Source organism: Sciurus vulgaris (assembly GCF_902686455.1).
Source record: "Sciurus vulgaris genome assembly, chromosome: 14".
In the NCBI taxonomy this organism is placed as follows: domain Eukaryota; kingdom Metazoa; phylum Chordata; class Mammalia; order Rodentia; family Sciuridae; genus Sciurus; species Sciurus vulgaris.
Genome location: NC_136475.1, coordinates 49269000 through 49290749, shown reverse-complemented (window position 1 = coordinate 49290749; position 21750 = coordinate 49269000).

The window sequence follows — 21750 nt, the reverse complement described above, 5'->3', positions numbered from 1 at the left end:
GAAATGACAAGGCAGCAAGGGAGGCTGATGAAGTAAAACATGGTAGAAAGAGTCAGTAAGGTGGAGCTCATAAAGGGGACTGTGAATTTATCCAGAAGAAATTTACAGGTGACCTTATTGAGAAAGTTGTGGAAGAGTATAATAATGGAAGTGAAATTGCCAACCATTAAGAAGGAGTTAGTGGAGAGGAAATAAAAGTAGTTGTTTTAAACAACACAGTCAACAAATTGAGCTTTAATCAGGAGAAAGTGGAATTAAACCATAACTGGAAAAATTGTGGAGCCAAGAATGGATTTCTGTCCCAATAGGCTCTGATAATACTTAAAAAGGTTAGAAAGGAAGATGTATAAAAGAAAAAAGAAATTCATGATACAAATAAAGAAGAAGCAGGAAATGGCTCCTCCTTTGGAAATAAAGAAAAGAGAATATTAAGAGAAAGTTCTCCGCATTTTCAAAAATGTCCCCACAGATGAAAGAGGAGAACGGAGATGGCAACAATGAAAAAGCAAATTAACATTTTGATATATTTGTTCTTTTCCTGAATTCTAATTTTTTTTCTTCAAAGTCCTTTCAGCTTTATTCAGATTACACAAGCATTTACCAGTTAACAAACTAATGAACCACCTGTGCCAGGCTTCTTGCTAGGTATATGAACTGAACATGGATATCCTTATCAGGAAGAAATATTGCTTAAAAGCTGATTAAGGCTGGGTTCATAGCTCCATGGTTTATCACTTATCTAGCAAGCACAAGGCCTGGGTTCAATCCCCAATAGCACAAACACACACACAAAAGTAATATTGATATGGGTATTCTCATACACCTCAAAATAACCTTGAGCAATAGTTTATCCACAGATGAGGAAACTGAAAATCAGCCTTTCACACTATTTCCCTGACAGCTTGAACCTTGACCTACAAATCAATGGTAGGTTCACCAATTTCACTTCTGAACTTCTCATCAGCTGTAGTTAGATGATGCATGTCTATCACAGTCTCCCAATGACAGGGTGATGCGTAACCATGACAGCTTTATGCATGTCATGACTTTATATCCAAGTAGCTCAGACTTGAGAAACCTGAGGCACAATTGGCGAATGGGGGAGACAGAGCAGGAAACTTTTTTTTTTTTTAAATTTCAGAAGAGGATGATCCAGAATCTGAGAGTACTACGTGTTTATTTTGCCTTCTCTATTGCCAGCTTTGACCTGCCCAAGAAGGAGAAAACAGTTCATTTTATCTTTCATCTGATTTGTTGAAATAGATGTTGCATACTTTTGTCTCAACTGTGAGACTCTACTTCTCCGAGACCCTACTTCTCCATTTGGGCTCATTCTGAGCATTCATCACATCTCTTTGTGATAGATTTGCTTCCTCTTTGCCCATGTCTGTATGTGGACTCTTGTCAGGCAGGGGCTCAGTCTCAGAAATCAGTTAGAATCCCTGCAGGTGGAAGAAGATGCAAGTCACAGTTGGGATAGCAGATATGCTTTATTTGTAGGCAGCAGTAGCACCAAACCACCCCCCAGCCAGTTCCATTTAGTCCCCCACCTTTCCCTTAGGCCTTTTTATAGATCAAGATCAGACAAAGAAGGCACATTGCCAACAGGTTACCTTAGTGGGCTCATGCTTACAAGTAAAGGTTTCTAACCTTGACTACCCACTAACCATAACAGCTGATTCATGACCTTGACTACATGCTAAAAATATAGCATAGCCACTGGAAGCCCTAGGGAGGAGCCTAACTATAGCCATGTGGAGCCTGCCCCAAGAACTCTATTGATAGGGCATTCTCCTTTTGGTTCATAAGTTCAGAAATAAATTGAATATTTCCACAGTGAAAAGTGGGAAATAATTTTGAATCTATTCCATGAACTATGGCCTTTTACATGAATTACAAGAAATATTTGAACTCCAGCTACATACAAAGAAAATATTTTCTGCATATTGTAGTTTCTGCAGTTCATCTTCCACCAACAACTATATTTTTGTGTTTTTACACTATTTTTGTTGAAGTAGGAAAGCTGAATGTGATTCTCATTTATTAATAAAAAGTGAGATTTGAGGAGCAAAATGTTGATGGCCACACTACTAAGGAAGGAATTTCTACCAACAGACCAGATTGAGGAGAGAGGAAACATGTTTCCAGATGCAAAAATCCCATTCGTTCTGTATTAACTATTTTAAAAATTAATTAATTACAAACTAATTTTTTAAAAAAATTAATGGAGGAGCTCCGGCCCACCCGCAGGTTGCTTCAGAGACCAGGACAGGGCAGCCAGGGACTTCCCCAGGGAGCCCGGCTCCCTCTGGCGGGAAGCGCCTTTCTAGGCTAACTTCTCGGAGCAGACCACCCAGTGAGAGCCTTTCTACACAGAGCCAGCCACAAGTCCCCAAGCCAGCAGAGACCTCCGACCCGCAAGCAGCCTCTGGGACCAGGTCAGGGCAGCTAGGACCTCACCAGGTCTCTCTCCCTGGAACCAGTAGCAGGCTAGGGGCAGCTTTCTTCGGAAGCACTGCGTTATCAAGTTATTCCAAGACTTCAGGCTATTGAAGGCTGGGAGGTGATACACTGGAAATCTACAGGGACACTATAAGCCAATAGAGGAAAACTGCAATATCACAGAGTCCCACTGACATCTGACCAATATGAGAAAACAAGGGAAGAAAATGTCCCAAACAAACCTAGATACTATATGTCAATAAAACCCAATGACAGCACAGCAGAAGAAATGTCAGAAAGGGAGTTCAGAATGTACATAATTCAAACAATCAGGGAAGCAAATGAGGAGATGAAAGAGCAAATGCAGACATTGAAGGAGGAGATGAAAGAGCAAATACAGGCATTAAATGATCGCACCAATCAACAGTTAAAAGAGCAAATACGGGAAGCAAGAGATCATTTCAATAAAGAGTTAGATACTGAAAAAAACCAAACAGAAATCCTTGAAATGAAGGAAACAATAAACCAAGTTAAAAACTCCATAGAAAGCATAACCAGTAGGATAGAACATCTGGAAGACAGAACCTCAGATATTGAAGACAAAATATTTAATCTTGAAAACAAAGTTGACCAAACAGAAAATGGTAAGAAATCATGAACAGAATCTACAAGAATTATGAGATATCATGAAAAGGCCAAATTTAAGAATTATTGGGATTGAGGAAGGCACAGAGAAACAAACCAAAGGAATGAACAATCTATTCAATGAAATAATATCAGAAAATTTCCCAAATCTGAAGAATGAAATGGAAAACCAAGTACAAGAGGCTTATAGGACTCCAAATATACAAAATTACAACAGACCCACACCAAGGCACATTATTATGAAAATACCTAACATACAAAATAAAGACAGAATTTTAAAGGCCGCGAGAGAAAAGAATCAAATTACATTCAGGGGGAAACCAATAAGAATATCAGCAGATTTTTTCAATCCAGACCCTAAAAGCTAGAAGGGCCTGGAACAACATTTACCAAGCCCTGAAAGAAAATGGATGCCAACCAAGAATCTTATACCCAGCAAAACTTACTTTCAGATTTGAAGATGAAATAAGATCCTTCCATGATAAACAAAAGTTAAAGGAATTTACAAAAAGAAAGCCAGCATTGCAGAACATTCTCAGCAAAATATTCCAAGAGGAAGAGATGAAAAACAACAATGCAAATCAGCAACAGGAGGAACTAGCCTAAAGGAATAGCCAAAGAAAGGAGAAACCAAATCTTGTCAAAAAACAAAAATGAGTCAAATGACTGGGAATACAAATCATATCACAATAATAACCCTGAATGTTAATGGCCTGAACTCATCAATCAAAAGACATAACTGGCGGATTGGATTAAAAAGAAAAATCCAACAATATGCTGCCTGCAAGAGACTCATCTCATAGAAAGAGATACCCATAGACTAAAGGTGAAAGGATGGGAAAAAACATACCATGCACACGGACACAGCAAAAAAACTGGAGTATCCATCTTCATTTCAGATAATGTGGACTTCAAGCCAAAACTAGTCAGAAGGGATAAAGAAGGACGTTACATACTGCTTAAGGGAAGCATAAATCAGCAAGACGTAACAATCATAAATATCTATGCCCCAAACATTGGCTCATCCATGTACGTCAAACAAATCCTTCTCAATTCCAGAAATCAAATAGACCACAATACAATAATACTAGGCGATTTTAACACACTTCTCTCACTGCTGGATAGATCGTCCAAATAAAAATTGAATAAAGAAACTATAGATCTCAATAACACAATCAACAATTTAGACTTAACCAACTTATATAGAATATACCATCCAACAAAGAATGAATACACTTGCTTATCAGCAGCACATGAATCCTTCTCTAAATTAGACCATGTTTTATGCCACAAAGCTACTGTTAGCAAATACAAGAAGATAGAGATACTACCTTGTACTGTATCAGATCATAATGGATTGAAATTAGAAATAAATGACAGAATAAAAAACAGAAACTTCCCCAATACTTGGAGATTAAATAATACACTATTATATGATGAATGAATAACAGAAGACATCAGGAGGGAAATTAAAATATTCTTAGAAGTAAACGAGAACAAAGACACATCATATCAAAATTTCTGGGACACTATGAAAGCAGTACTCAGAGGAAGATTTATTTCATGGGATGCATTCAACAAAAGAAGTAGAAATCAACAAATAAATGACTTAACACTACAGCTCAAAGCTCTAAAAAAAGAAGAGCAGACCAACACCAAAAGTAGTAGAAGACAGGAAATAGTTAAAATCAGAGTCGAAATCAATGAAATTGAAACAAAAGAAACAATTGGAAAAATTAACAAAATAAATAGTTGGTTCTTTGAAAAAATAAACAAAATTGATAAACCCTTAGCCACACTAACAAAGAGAAAGAGGGAGAAAACTCAAATTACTAAAATTCGGAATGAACAAGGAAATATCACAACAGACAAGAGTGAAATACAAAACATAATTAGAAGCTATTTTGAAAATCTATACTCCAACAAACAGAAAACCTCAAAGACATCAACAAGTTTCTAGAGATATATGAATTACCTAAACTGAACCAGGAGGACATACACAACTTAAGTAAATCAATTTCAAGCAATGAAATAGAAGAGGTCATCAAAAGCATACCAACAAAGAAAAGTCCGGGACCAGATGGGTTCTCAGCCGAGTTCTACAAAACCTTTAAAGAAGAGCTCATTCCAATACTTCTCAAAGTATTCCATAAAATAGAAGAGGAGGGAACCCTCCCAAATTCATTCTATGAAGCCAATATCACCCTGATACCTAAACCAGACAGAGACACATCGAGGAAAGAAAATTTCAGACCAATATTCTTTATGAATATTGACGCAAAAATTCTCAACAAAATTTTAGCAAATCGCATACAAAAATATATTGAAAAGATAGTGCACCACGATCAAGTGGGTTTTATCCCAGGGATGCAAGGTTGGTTCAACATCCGGAAATCAATAAATGTCATTCACCATATCAACAGACTTAAAGTTAAGAATCACATGATTATTTCAATAGATGCAGAAAAAGCATTTGATAAAATACAGCAGCCCTTCATGCTCCAAACACTAGAAGAAATTGGGGAACTGGGAACATTCCTTAAGATTGTAAAGGCCATCTACACTAAGCCCATGGCCAATATCAGTCTAAATGGTGAAAAAGTGAAAGCATTCCCCCTAAAAACTGGAACAAGGCATGGATGCCCTCTTTCATCACTTCTATTCAACATCATCCTTGAGACTCTAGCCAGAGCAATTAGACAAACCAAAGAAATTAAAGGGATACGAATTGGAAAAGAAGAACTCAAACTATCCCTGCTTGCTGATGACATGATTATATATAGAGAGGAACCTGGAAATTCCACCAGAAAACTCTTACAACTCATAAGTGAATTCAGTAAAGTAGCAGGTTACAAGATCAATGCTCATAAATCCAATGCATTTTTATACATAAGTGATTAATCTTCAGAAAGAGAAATTAGGAAAACTACCCCATTCACAATAGCATCGAAAAAAAATAAAATATTGGGAATCAATCTCACAAAAGAGGTAAAAGACCTCTACAATGAGAACTACAGAATACTGAAGAAAGAAATTAAAGAAAACCTTAGAAGATGGAAAGATCTCCCATGTTCTTGGATAGGCAGAATTAATATTGTCAAAATGGCCATACTACCTAAAGTGTTATACAGATTCAATGCAATTCCAATTAAAATCCCAATGGTGTACCTTACAGAAATAGAGCAAGCAATTATGAAATTCATCTGGAAGAATAAGAAACCCAGAATAGCTAAAGCAATCCTCAGTAGAAAGAGCGAAGCAGGGGGTATCGCAATACCAGATCTTCGACTCTATTACAAAGCAATAGTAACAAAAATGGCATGGTATTGGTACCAAAATAGACAGGTAGATCAATGGTACAGAATAGAGGACATGGACACAAACCCAAATAAATACAATTTTCTCATACTAGACAAAGGTGCCAAAAATATGCAATGGAGAAAAGATAGCCTCTTCAACAAATGGTGCTTGGAAAACCATATGCAACAGAATGAAATTAAACCCCTATCTCTCACCCTGCACAAAACTCAACTCAAAATGGTTCAAGGACCTCGGAATCAGACCAGAGACCCTGCATCTTACAGAAGAAAAAGTAGGTCCAAACCTTCAACTTGTTGGCTTAGGAGCAGACTTCCTTAACAGGACTCCCATAGCACAAGAAATAAAAGCAAGAATCAACAACTGGGATAGATTCAAACTAAAAAGCTTTCTCTCAGCAAAGGAAACTATCAGTAATGTGAAGAGAGAGTTTTCAGAGTGGGAGAATATCTTTGCCACTCATACTTCAGTTAGAGCGCTAATTTCCAGAATCTATAAAGAACTCAAAAAACTCTACACCAAGAATACAAATAATCCAATCTACAAATGGGCTAAGGAAATGAACAGACACTTCACAGAAGAAGATGTACAAGCAATCAACAGATATATGAAAAAATGTTCAACATCTCTAGTAATAAGAGAAATGCAATTCAAAACTACCCTAAGATTTCATCTCACCCCAATTAGAATGGCAATTATCAAGAACACAAGCAACAATAGGTGTTGGCGAGGATGTGTGGAAAAAGGTACACTCCTACATTGCTGGTGGGGTTGCAAATTAGTGCATCCACTCTGGAAAGCAGTATGGAGATTCCTCAGAAAGCTTGGATTGGAACCACCATTTGACCCAGCTATTCCACTCCTTGGCCTATACCCAAAGGACTTAAAATCAGCATTCTACAGAGATACAGCCACATCAATGTTCATAGCTGCTCAATTCACCATAGCCAGATTGTGGAACCAACCTAGGTGCCCTTCAGTTGATGAATGGATAAAGAAACTGTGGCATATATATACAATGGAATATTACTCCGCCATGAAGAATGATAAAATTATGGCATTTGCAGGCAAATGGATGAAATTGGAGAATATCATGCTAAGTGAGATAAGCCAATCTCAAAAAACTAAAGGACGAATGATCTCACTGATAAGCAGATGAGGACATATAATGGGGGGTAGGAGGGATTAGCGTTAGGGTTAGGGTTATGTTTAGGGTTAGGGATAAGGAGGGTCGTAATAATGGAGGAAGGAAGGACTGTATAGAGGGAAAAGAGGGGTGGGAGGGGTGGGGGAGAAGGGAAAAAAATAACAGAATGAATCAAACAACATTGCCCTATGTAAATTTATGATTTTTAATTAAAAAAATTTAATGGAGTAGTATCACTCCTGTCATCTGAGTTTGCTTTTAAGTAAAGGGACTCATAAGAAATATTATTTCTGTTTTATATTCTCCCATACTGTCCCACCTCCATGTTATTCCATCACTCTGGCACTGGTTTCAATATTCAGAACACTAAGGCGCTCAGCAAAATTCACCCATTACACTATCAATGTTCCTGTTGCCTTTTACTTACTCCATGGTAATTTGAGGGCTTCAGGTTCTGATCCTCCATTCCCTTGGCCAGACATGTAGTGAGCTTTTCAACACTAGAGAGCAAATATTAGCAACACATGATTTTGCCCAAATCATCTAGAACTCTTGCACTATTTAAGAAACTCATTGCTTCAACATTGTCCACTGCACAGAGTAAATTTCACTTAATATTATTTGAACAATATTATATTTCATAACCATCTTATAGTCCTAAGCAACACATAATACAATTTTTGGACACCCTATGCATAATGAGGAATAAGAGACCTTTGAATCCAAATAATATCAGAGAATAAAGACATTGCAAATGTAAAGCTTCTGGATTAGATCTAAATATCTAGAAATTCATGAATTTATCTCTATTAACTCCCCACATCTCTTTGAATAGCAGGAAAATATAAAAATGAGAATGAACCAGTAAGCATACCAGAATATCTGGGAAACATCAGCATTGATCTGATAAATTTTGGAAGATACAAGGCAGAAGAAATTTAATTGAGAGCAGAACCCTGTAGTGCTGAAAACAAGAGATACACACAATGGAAAAAACTTAATTTTCCCACAGAACCCTGGACACTAAACTGTAAAAGAAGAGCACTGAAAAGGTCACTATGAGAAAAATATGAATTAATGTGTGTTACAAATATGATTATCATAATTTATCAAAAAACTCAATAGATAGGCTGAATTTTATATCAGCTATGCTAATGAAAAAGGAATCTGGAATATCAACATGAATATTCTTTAAAATGTAAGTCAATCACCATGCACGAAACTAAACTCAAAATGGATTAAGGACCTAGGAATCAGACCAGAGACCCTTCATCTTATAGAAGAAAAAGTAGGTCCAGATCTTCAACATGTCGGCTTAGGACCAGACTTCCTTAACAGGACTCCCATAGCACAAGAAATAAAAGCAAGAATCAATAACTGGGATAGATTCAAACTAAAAAGCTTTCTCTCAGCAAAGGAAACTATCAGTAATGTGAAGAAAGAGCCTACAGAGTGGGAGAAAATCTTTGCCACTCATACTTCAGATAGAGCGCTAATTTCCAGAATCTATAAAGAACTCAAAAAACTCTACTCCAAGAATTCAAATAATCCAGTCGACAAATGGGCTAAGGAAATGAACAGACACTTCACAGAAGAAGATCTACAAGCAATCAACAAACATATGGAAAAATGTTCAACATCTCTAGTAATAAGAGAAATGCAAATCAAAACCACCCTAAGATTCCATCTCACCCCAATTAGAATGGCGATTATCAAGAATATGAGCAACAACAGGTGTTGGCGAGGATGTGGGGAGAAAGGTACACTCATACATTGCTGGTGGGGTTGCAAATTAGTGCATCCACTCTGGAAAGCAGTGTGGAGATTCCTTAGAAAACTTGGAATGGACCCTCCATTTGACCCAGCTATCCCACTCTTTGGCCTATACCCAAAGGACTTAAAATCAGCATACTACAGAGATACAGCCACATCAATGTCCCTAGCTGCTGAATTCACAATAGCCAGACTGTGGAACCAACCTAGATGCCCTTCAATTGATGAGTGGATAAAGAAACTGTGGTATATATATACAATGGAATATTACTCTGCCATGAAAAATGATAAAATTATGGCATTTGCAGGCAAATGGATGAAATTGGAGAATATCATGCTAAGTGAGATAAGCCAATCTCAAAAGCCAAAAGACTAATGATATCGCTAATAAGTGGAGGATGACACATAATGGGGGGAGGGAAGGGTTAGTGTTAGGGTTAGAGTTAGGGTTAGGGAGGGGGGCAAGTATGGAGGAAGGAAGTACTGTATAGAGGGAAAAGAGGGGTGGGAGGGGTGGGGGGAAGGGAAAAAATAACAGAATGAATCAAACAACACTGTTCTATGTAAATTTATGATTACACAAATGGTATGCCTTTACGCCATGTACAAACAGAGAAACAACATGTATCCCATTTGTTTACAATTAAAAAATAAAAAATTTTTAAAAAAATGTAAGTCAAAAAGAATAAACAAAATCAATTTATGAACAATAAGAAAAAATATTGAAATAAATTTTCAGAAACAAAAATATGAAAAAAGAAAGAATTAGGAAAGTCAAAGAAATGATAGAAGCACATTTTCATGAGTTAAAAAGGATAATTTGTCAGGTCCTAGTATGGCTCAGTGGTAGAGTGTTTGCCTAGCATTCGTTGAGACCCTGGGTTTGATCCTCAGCACCACATTAAAAAAAAAAAAAAAAGGTATTGTGTCCGCCTACAACTAAAACAAAAATATTTTTTAAAAAAAGATAATTTATCAATTAGAAGATACACTAGCAGAAGAATAAAGGGGTCCTACTTGTAAAATCTATGAATAATAGTGATAAAAAGAATAATCACAAACTTCAGTAGAAAAAAGGGAGGTTGCCTGCAAAAAAGGAAAAACAGACTTCTATTTATCGTCTCAGTTACATATAATATTAGAACAATGTCTGAGTCTCAAGGACAAATTTCAAAACCAGATGTCTATATTCAAAAACTCATCTTTCTAATATGAGAGCAAATAATGAATTTTAAGAAATAACAGTCCTCAGATATCTAAGTACCTATGAACTCTGCAATTCTCAAAAATGTCCTCCAGCTAAGTGAAAACTAAATTCTTGAATGTAGAAACCTAAGATATAAAACTCATAATGAATGAAAATACTACAAAATTCATAGTAAACTGTTGACAATTTAGTAGTGGATATAATTTATTAGGTAAAAATTCATAAAGCAGAGGAGGTGAAATGTTAATAAAAGCCACTGGAAGAAAATTCAACCTGATTTCAACAAAATTGTTTGATGATAGAAAATATGAGAAGAAAATATTAAATTATGATAAAGGTTCTATCTGGCTAAGAGTAAGGACCTTTATGGGTAATATTTGCTCAAATTTTAGTTGCGATCAGATATATCAGTTGGAAGAGGCTAGGCAATGTGTTAATAAGCAAGCCCAAAGCTCAGTGGCTTAAGCGTGGCAGAGATCACTCAGGAATCAAGCTGACCAGGGCTCCATTGATGATGCCATCAACTTAAGATGGAAACGGTGGATTCACTGCTGCAGATGAATGAAGTACTAAGGGGAAAAGAGAAATAGGAGAAGAGTGGTAAGTAAGTTCTGCCTTCAAGTGATACCTTCATGAGGAATGGATGTCGCTTTTGCTCCGATGTCTCTGGCCAAAGTCACATAATCATATCTATTTTCAAGAACAAAAAAGCGCGATCCTCCCTGTTTATAAAAAGGGAATGACTTGTGAGCCTGACCTTGTAGTCTACCTCCATAGTAAATGTTATGGTTTGACAATGTCTCCTAAAAGTTCATGTGTTAGAAACTTAAATACCTAATTTGTATGTTAATAATGTTTAGAGGTGAGACTTTGGAGGTAATTAGAATTAGATGAGGTCTGACGACTGGGTTGTCTACTGACTTTATAAGAAAAGAAAGTGAGGCCCAAGAAAGCATGCTTGCCCTGTCACCTCCTGCAATCCCTTCCAGCCATTTTGTGATGCTGCAAGGAGGGCCTCACCAGATGCTGAGAAGATGCCAGTGCCGCACTGGTGGACTTCCCAGCCTCCGGAACTGTGGGCCAAATAAGATAGTATTCCTCATAAATTACTCAGTATGTTAACTAATTATAACAACAGAAAGAGGACAAAGACACAAACACGCCAAGCACCATTTTAATGTGAATAAGAGGCCTCATAAAAGACAAAAATACTCAGGCTTGGGCTGAGGAGATAGCTCAGTCGGTAGAGTGCTTGCTTTGCAAGCATGAGGCCCTGGGTTCGATCCCCAGCACTGCCAAAAAAAAAAAAAAAAAAAAAAAAAAAAAAAAAAAACTCAGGATACAAACTAGTTAAATAAAAGCTAGTGGAATTTTCATGTTCATGTGAAATTGCAACAAAAGTTGAAAATAAACTTATAAGAAAAAAATATGCTAAAGTAGAAAGAGGAAGAAAAGAAAGGAGGGAGGAAAAGGAAGAAAACAAGACTGGCAATACTGACATCAAATGAATTAGAATGCACAGCAGAACCACCTAAAAGGCATAGAGATGATTCCTGTCCTAAGACGTAAAAATCCATCAAGACCCTTTGAAAGTTGTGAATTTTAACTCACTATATAGAAAATAAGCAAAATATATGAAGGGAGACAAGGAGAATTCGACATGACTAAAATCACCCAGAAGGTTACACTCAAGGACACACAAATGGTGATAATATTGAGGATTTGGGTGACATAATCAACATGTCTGAGTATTTGTGTAATCTCATATTAATATTCAGGAAAATGTACAGATTAACTAGTTTTCCTTTTATGACTGGCAAAGAAAAAAATACACAATATTAAAGAAATTATATTAAGTCCTCATACCCAAAGCAATGGAAGCTAAGAATAAAAAGGTAACACTAAGATTTTATGACATGTCTTAACTTTAGTTCTGTCAATCCAAGAGATTGGCATGAGATTGACATGCCAGCTCCATACATATTTTCATATTCTCATTGTAATTTTTTTTCTTTAAATATTTGGAGACAAATCTAGTCTATCTAACTTTTAAAAAAATACTTATTAATGTGCTCCCCTTTTTTTAAGTAAACCAATTAACAAACCCCTGAGCTTTATATGGGACACATTTTCAATATTTTATTAATCAATTAGTTTGGCTCTATTCAGAAGACATAGAACTTTAGGAAATTATTATCCTCATAATTATATAATTTCCTAAATTATAACTTTCGTTTTTAAAATCTAAGTTCATATCTCAAGCTATTTCTAAAATGAACTGCCAAAGCAAAAATATAAATGCTTATGGGACACGACAGGTGAGTGAGCCAGGCCAGTGCTAACACCACACAGGGTAAAGTCCGGAAGACGGCTGTGTAGTTACCTCATCAAATGGGTGAAGGGCAGCCACCTCTCAGTCTCAGATAGCTGTAACCATCTGGGCATTCAGGTCTAGGCAGCCAACATTGCCAAAGCTGGGAATCCAAATTTTTGTGTAAAATTAATGTAGTGAAGAAAATCAATACGTTTTTAAAACTCTATGCTGGGGGAACAAAAGGTGCATTTTCTAGATGGAACCTGTAGGCTGTCAGTTTGAAAGCCAGCAGTTCTGAGTATTTAGACAGACATGTTTATCTCTAGGCAATAGGTTTTACAAATTAGTTCAGAAAATGCTGCGGAGAAGAGCCACAGCAAGAGCCTTTTGACTAATTAACCCACCTGACTCTTAACCTATTCTTATCCAATCTCCACAGCAGATAGAGTAGTACTTTGAAAGCTCAACTTTCAGAAGATCCATCCCTTTTATAAACTTGCCATGGCTTCCTATTGCTCTGTGAATAATGACCAACATCTTTAATGTGTTTCCTAATCTTCCTGATCAGCACCCTGCCCACCGTCCTGACCTCATCTCTTACCTTCCCCCTCCAGCTCAGTGTGCTCAGCCTTTCTGGCTTCTTCCAGCTTACCAGATATTTTCTCTTTTCTACCTAATATAATTCCTAGAAGTTCCTCCTAATTGCCCATTTCTCCCTTTACCCAATTACTATCCATTCATTCATCAGATTATGGCTCCAAGTTCTCTCCTTCACAATATTCACCCTTGATACTCTCAGACTGGGTCTACCATTATAATGGCTCTCCCATTCTCTATATACTTCTTTTTCCCTTCCCAAGCATTTATCACATTTTGAATTGAATTATCTGTCCCATTAGGTCATGAGGATTGGGAGACAAGGAATGTGTCTTTTCTCCCCCAGCATTGCCAATCCAGTGCCTAGCACCATGCCTGGTAAGGAGTGAGCCTGGACTATGTAACTGATGGAAGAGCAATCGCATCATCCTGGGGATGCTATGGGTTTCATTAGCTATTATAGATCAAGCATAATACAGGCCTGTGTATCTCTGATGAAATAAAGTCGGAGGAGAACATTTAGAGGCAAAAGGTAAATATACCATTTGGGATACAAAGACAGATACCCTTTTGGTGAATTTCTGGCCTTTGAGAAGATCGTGTAGATGTTATAAATATGGGTTATAAAGAAGGGAAGTTTTCTAGAAAGATAAGTTTAGATTAAAGTAAAAATAAACTTGAGTATCATATTTTTTCACTGTTAATAATAGTGTTATTATTCAATGTATAACAGTAGATTCATAAAAGAAATGAGCATCCTACAACTTTAATGGCATTATTTCTTAAATTAAGCATGATCTTCATTTATTTTGTACTAAGCCTCCTTCTAGCATGCCCTAAAAGACAATGAAGGAGTAAACATCTAGACTTGAAAAAGCACTCCTCCCCTGATTCTCTCATCATTTGCATGCTTGAGTCTGCTTTATTCACTTTTGAATTTGAACACCTACATCTGTCAAGTATGAGGAATCCATTCCTTCCAAGTAGAATCACGCTTGGTTCTACTTAAAGGCACAATTCAGAGGGCAAAATATGAACTCCTGATGCTCTAGATGGAGGAGAAAGCAGGCACTGCTTGAATATCAGCAGCAATTTTCCAATGAGAATAATATTCTCAGATGCTTTAGAAATGAGGCTGTCAGAACAGGCAGTAGCTTTCACCCATTTGGGGCTCATTTATGAAGACACAGTTTTTAAATGTTTGCTATTTGGGGCTGGGGATGTAACCCAGTGGTAAAGCACTTGCCTAGCATACTCAAGGTCCTGGGTTCAATCCCCAGCACCACAAAAAATTAAATTCTATTTTAAAAAATAAAAACAAAATGTTTGATATTTTGTTATATTTTGAACACTGACATTTCAAATTTTAAAATGTGGTTTATTATATTGTTTGTGTTTTGTATCTTCTTCATGTATCTCCAAGTCCTCTTATGAATAAGAAAAACTAGATCATTATTTTATTCTTTAAATAGACTGAATCCTTAGGAAATTAGTCACCCTCTTAACAGAAGACTTAATAGAAGGAAGTGAAAAAAGACAGGGAGACTTTCAGCTCTATTCATGGCATTTGGTTCATGTCTGTAACTTCCAGGTAAACTTTTGATGATAGCCCTCATACCTGAAGCACAACTAAATCTGTATTCTATTCAGGAGGCTTATCAATACATTGAGAATAAGTTCACTCAATTCTTACTATCTCTTCTAAAGAATGATTGTGAAGAAAAATTGTCTTTAGAATTTTCAGGGGTACTTTGAAAATTCTTTCTCTTTTATAAAAAGATATATTTTCAGGAATAACTGATATGTAGCTCATATTTCAGAATCATACTCCTGACACCAACTTTAGAATGATTTTCCAGTGACAGTGAAGGTTTGCATTACCCACCACATGCTTTCTCAGAGCATAATTTCTAGCAGGCAAAAATCCCCAGCTATGATAAGGCCATGAGCAGTGATCATACGGTAAAAGAGAGGACTCCAGAGGAGTTAAACTGGTGGTTTATCTCATTTCAAAACATTTATTCTCTGACAACCATTATCAACAACAGAATATACACACGTGCACGTGCGTGCACACACACGTATGTAGAACCATAAATGGAATGGACCATCTGCTTGTCTCTTACCAATTGAAATGGTGAACTGAGTCCTGAATCATGCAGGGTCATCTTTTCCAGTTCCAAAATTGTGTATGCCAAGACTCTCCAGTATTGGAAATCCTCTTCGACTCCTTTCCAACCTCCTTACTGGAGTGGTCTCAATAGCACTTGATGTTAATAAGGGAGCGAGAACAGCATTGAAACAGCAGACTGCTATTGCTGTCAAATTCCCAACCTATTTTACAAACAGACTGAGCTCTTTCATCTCCCACTCCATGCAGTTACGCCCTCAGTTGGAGAAGCTGAGGCAACATAAATCTACTTCCACTGACACTGAGTCCACTGGCGAGACAAACATCAGGTCTGCTCAGAACCCACAAAGTTCTCAGCCACACAGACATTGACATTGTTCTTGACCTTCATGTGAGCAGGCTCAGCGTTCCAGCTCTTTATTACTTGGGTCCCGATGAGGACTTTACTTCTCATTGTGCAGTTTCATTTCATTATAAATTAATAAAATCAGATTTTACAAAGAGCAATTGAGGCAAAACCCAATCAACTGATTTTTTTGGTTTTGTTTTATTTTTATTGTTTTTGGACTTTTGACTTTAATTTAGGTCAAGAGGTAAGTTTTTACTTCGGGTTACTGTTCATAAAATATAATGAAACCTTTCTTCCAGTCTTATTTTACTTCTTTTCAGAAATAGAAAACGAATGTCTCCATTAGCTTTTTCTAAGCTTGGACCAAAGTCTTCTGTGATGAGTATCTGATACCTTTTGTGACATTAAACTTCTGATTCCAGTTCATTTGCTAGTTACCACTCAGTTACATATGTGTGTGTTTTTATACACATATATGGCTCCATTTCACTGAATGAATATTTAAAATTATATTTTAAATTTTGCTATTATAAAAAAATAATTGATTTCCACTTTCTCTTCATTTTTGCTTCTTTGATATTAGAGTGCATTAAATTGCATTTGCAGTTAATTCTAGTGGTACATTATGTTTTAAGGGTTAATTATTGATCCTTATACAATTTAGAAAGTATTCAGATGAAAAAAAGTTAATGTATTTAATGGACAGACCACATTCTACAGCTAGCTCATAAATTAATGCCATTGGTCACAAAGGAAACTAGTCAAGTGAATGTGAATATCTCAGTACTACTGATACTTCATACTAAGGAAGTAGTCTTGGACTCAACGCATACAGATGTAGATTGGTTTTACCATCTTTTTTAGTCAAAGGACATGGAATTTTATCAGTTGACTATCTGTAAAGTTTAGTTGTACTTTCAGAACCAATCATGCTAAGGTTGATATGTGCCTGGACATGCGTACCATATGTCTCCTGAGGAATCTCATATTCTTACATTTTACCTGCAAAGCCAAGTTTCAGGGGAAGTTGCCATTCATCCATTTTTTTTTTTTTTTTTTTTAAGGAACAGTTCATTATGATTGAAATTTATTGTACCATTTAGAGAAAAAGTTTCTGAAATGCAGAAAGTAGAACAAACTTGGGTTTTCTATCTTTGAGTTCACACAATTAGTCCAGAAACTAGATCTTAAATAGCACAAGGCAATTTTCATAGTTTAAAGGGAGAAGACAGTAAATCTGGTTTATCATGTTCTTATAATTCTTTCAGAAACATGTGAGAAAATGTGAGGACCACTGTGAATCGAACAATAATCATAAAATTAGGAACAAAAGAATCAGGCAGAACAAAGCCTCTTTTTTTTTTTTTTTTTCCCTTTTCTCCCCTTTCTTTTTTAGGATTCTAAATCACATACAAAACATTTGTTCTGCTCCAGCTCTTTGTGAACTAATTGGCTCTCCTGGAGGGATAGGTAATTGTACCTGACTACACAAGCTGTCCCGAAGCTCCCTTGGAAAGCTCCAGTAAGCTTCTAGTGTTAGCAGCCATCAAGGAATTCACAGGTCAGGCATCGGATCGATACAGCTAAAAGCAGCAGGGACTGTAATGTCGACAGCAGGTTTCAGAAAGCGCTGCAAGTGCCAGTTTGTTCCTCTTCATGCAGAAGCTCAAGACAGCTTAATTAACCCTTGGAAAATACAATTTATCCAGAGGCTCGGCAGGTCCCTACCAGGCCCTATTGGTGAACTGATGGGAGAGATACTGTAGCTGGCAGCGCTGAATTCCCATTTCCCCCTTTAATGCCGTTTCAGTTAGGATGCAAAGAAAACATGATTTTCGGTGGATGTGTTCATCCTGTCCTGAAGAGCATGCGATAGGAGGCAGCGTTAGAGGGGGGTTTGTTAGAACTCACTTGTGACTTCGGCAGGAGCAAGGCCAAGCCTGAGCATTGATCATCCAAGTCCTGGGGTGAGGAATTGGGTGTGTGTGCATGGGTGTGTGTGTGTGTGTGTGCATGTGTGAATTAGATATAGGGGCAGGGGGTATGTGAGAGGGAAGTGGGCTTGGGGAGGGGTGGGCAATGGCAGTTTTTACTTTTTCACTAATATAAATGCTTCCATGCCCTAGTGTAAAGAACTTCCCTTATTACATAGTTATTTTTTATGTCTAACCAAGAAAAGTGCAGAAGAGAATTTTTTTTTTTTTTTTTAATACCCTCCAAATACTTCATCTTGGAAGACAGGGCGTAATAATCAGGAACAAGTTTATTTGTGGTATGTTAAACTTAAACCCTTACCTCCTGTGTTTCCTACTACAGTTGGTCCACACTAAGACCAGCCACTGAGGAGACTTAAGTAAAGCTGTGAGTGAGACTAGCCAGACACAGAAAATATTTGAAGTTAGTGGAGCTTGAGGAATTGTCACATGAATGGTCTGGTGCATTCACTTAGATGGATTGTATCTACTTGTATTTGCATTCACATTAGCCACATTTTTAATTTGTATCATTTCAATTAATTCATGTAAAAAGTACTTTCCTTGGTTCACATCTCTGGCCATTAGTATGAGTTCATGGCATTTAGGTTCCAGAACAGTGAACTCTTGCACAGATGCCGAATGGATAGATGTCATCTCCTTTCTGCTGGCTCATTTCCATTTATAATCAGAAGCAAAGCAGATTGAAGTGGAAGAAATAAAATTAAATACAGATTAAATGTTCATAGGATGGTGGTATATTTTAGACCAGGATCTAGTCACAATCTTTTTGACATAATTTATAACAAATGCAATACAGGGTAAAAACTGTCATAGCCGGTGAGGGGTGTGGAACTGTCCTCACTCATCATGGGGCTTTCTCCCCACAGGTGCACTGTGGAACCATTTCTGTTACTGTTACTGGTTCATCTGCTGGGGATTAACATGCATTTATTCAACAAATGTGTACTGTGCAGTTATTATGTGCCAGACCTTGTTTTAGACACTGGTAATATAGCAATGCAAAAAATAGAAACGAGGACTACATCAAGCAGTTGATGAGAAGACAAAAGACTGACAAACAAACATATGTTATATCCAAGGAAGTGGCTATAAAGAAACATTAAGCAAAGTAAGAATAAGGGAAGTTAAATTTCTATCATTATTAGCATAACCAGCATAACTTAGGGAAAGGTTTCCCTAAGAAGGTAACCATTTGAGAAAATCCCAGAAGAATAGTGTTCCTTGCGGACATCAAGGAGGAGGACTGTCCTGGAGGATTGTCCTGGAGGAAAGACTGTCCAGACAGAGGCAGTGTGTGCAAAGGCCCTGAGGTAGGACCATGCTTGGACTTACCACAGAACAAGGTGGGCTTTGTGGTGGAAGCAAAATGATCATGGAGGAACCAGGCAGGACATTAAATCATGGATACAGTCAAGAGCCAGATAATATAAAACTTTCTAGGCTTTGCCAAGGTTCACACGTCTAGGAAGTATAGAGATAAGATTTGAACATTAGACTAACTGCTATACTAATCCCCTTAAAATGGGATTTTCTTTTTACACGTGATTTGTGGTGATCTATGCTGTCTCTTTTTGAACCTTCCCTGTTACTCTGATTAATCAATAATTGAATGTAATTGCCAATGAACAGACTTAGTGACTGACTAGCAAAGATGGCTTTATCTCTACCTGAAAATAGACATCATTGTTTTCTAGTAGCACATTGAGACTGTCAAGGGCTCAGTTAAGAATTATATCATGTCACTGGGTGCAGTGGCACATGCCTGTAACCCCTGCAAATTGGGAGACCGAGGCAGGAGGATCACAAGTTTGAGGCCAGCCTCAGCAACTTAGAAAGACTGTGTCTCAAATTAATTAAAAAAAAAAAAAAATTCTTAAAGGGCTGGAGTTCAGAGGTAAAGTGCCCCTGGGTTCAATCCCCAGTACTAAAAGAAAGAAGAAGGAAAAGGAGAAGGAGAAGAAGAAGAGGAATTATGTTGTATCTTCCAAAAGACCAAGTACATGCCTAGTCCTTGATATTGCAGAGGACCTCAGAGATTAATTAGTTGACCTGCCTCCTGCTATAGATAAGGAAAAGAAGGCCTAAAGAGGTTAATATTTTTCTTTATAATTCAGGGAAATGATTAATGATCTAAGATCTGTGATCTTCTCTGTCAACATCTGGCATTTTTCCCCCCATTTCTAACCAGCTTTGACTCCATCCTCTCCTCCCAACTTCTATTTCTGATATAATTTTACATTTATGAATTTTTAAATTTTCTTATGGCAGGGACATAAGAAAAAGACCGATGAAATCCCTCTTTTTTTTTTTTATTCATTTTACTGTCATTCTTTTATTCTGCAAAGTATTTGACTGGAGCAAATCTCAAACAAAAGGACAACTTACCCATGGGAACTTCACTTTACTCCTAAGCCTCTGTGCGGTGGAGTACAGTGGCAGGGTTGAAAAGTGACTGGGAGGCAAGGGGAGGCAGAGCGGGGCAAAGGCACAGTGCAAACTGACTGGTCAGGTGGCCTGGAGATTTGGAGCCAGTCCCTGCCCATGCTGAGCCGTAATTTCCAACACCTGCAAATTGGGAATTTGAAGAGATAACCTCAAATACCTATTAGCACTGGGGGTTTCAGATTCATGCCATCAAAAGACCAGCACTGGGATGTAGCAGCTTGTCCCCCAAAGCCACACACCTTTCCTCAACTGCTGCGATTTCTGCATGCTGCATACAACCACCATCCAAACTGTGGCATACACTCGTAATTTACACTTTATTAAAGCTCAGCTCGTGTGTGTAGCCTGTTTTTCAAAATGACTTACAAGAAATCAGAATTTGTGTGCTATTCATTCCCTCTCAAAAGCATACTTTCAAGATGTATTTAGGCAATAGTACTTTTCCACAGCATAATTGTATCCTAATGTAAAAACTGCAAATATATTTCTTTTTCCACGTTTGGCAAATCCTTAAATGACCTCATATTTTAGCATCATTATATAATACACAAAAGAAGATGCATCTTATGTGAACTTATACACATAAATAGGATTTTTAAAAAATTCTTGACACATTACCGTATGCTGCAGGCTTTTTATGGATTATGAAAGAACAGAAGACTAATATACTAGCTGAAGTTTGAGAATTTCTCAACATTATCTGAATTTCTATAGCACCTACTCCATTTCATTACACATTCAAATGTCAGTCTTGCTAACAGTGTCCTCAAAGAATTTATATGTTGATTGCATTTGAACAAAAATTTTTATATTCTCTTTTTACAACCAATCAATGATAATATCTGTATCACAAAGATGGGAGAATGTCAGATTTATTGACTGATGTTGCATATTCACATTACAGTTATTGCAATGCTTTTATGATCAAACTAGAAATAGCAGAATTAGCAAATACATCTGTTTGTTTAATGACATTCTCAATATAGTCTTTAGTGCTCTAAGAAACATTTAAACTATCATGATACCATCTAAAATAGCCACCTCTTTCTTTAGTTTTTATGTGGTCTCATCTTTCTTCATCAGCTTATTGCTATCTAGAATTATGCTAAAAATGTGTATCTATAGTTGTTAACTGACACTATATTGTAAGTTCCATGCAGGTAGAAAGCTTGATGGTCTAATCACTATTTCCAGCACTTATAAAGTGTTGAGAACACAGTACATGAAAGGTACATGTTTGTTGAATACATAAGTGAATTTTGGAGCACTTATAAATGTTTGTAAATATCTATATATGCAACATTAAGTTGAGATACTATGTATATACTCAATTATAGGCATACAGTATATTAGTCAATTTAGCATATCTTGAAAGTTGAAAAGAA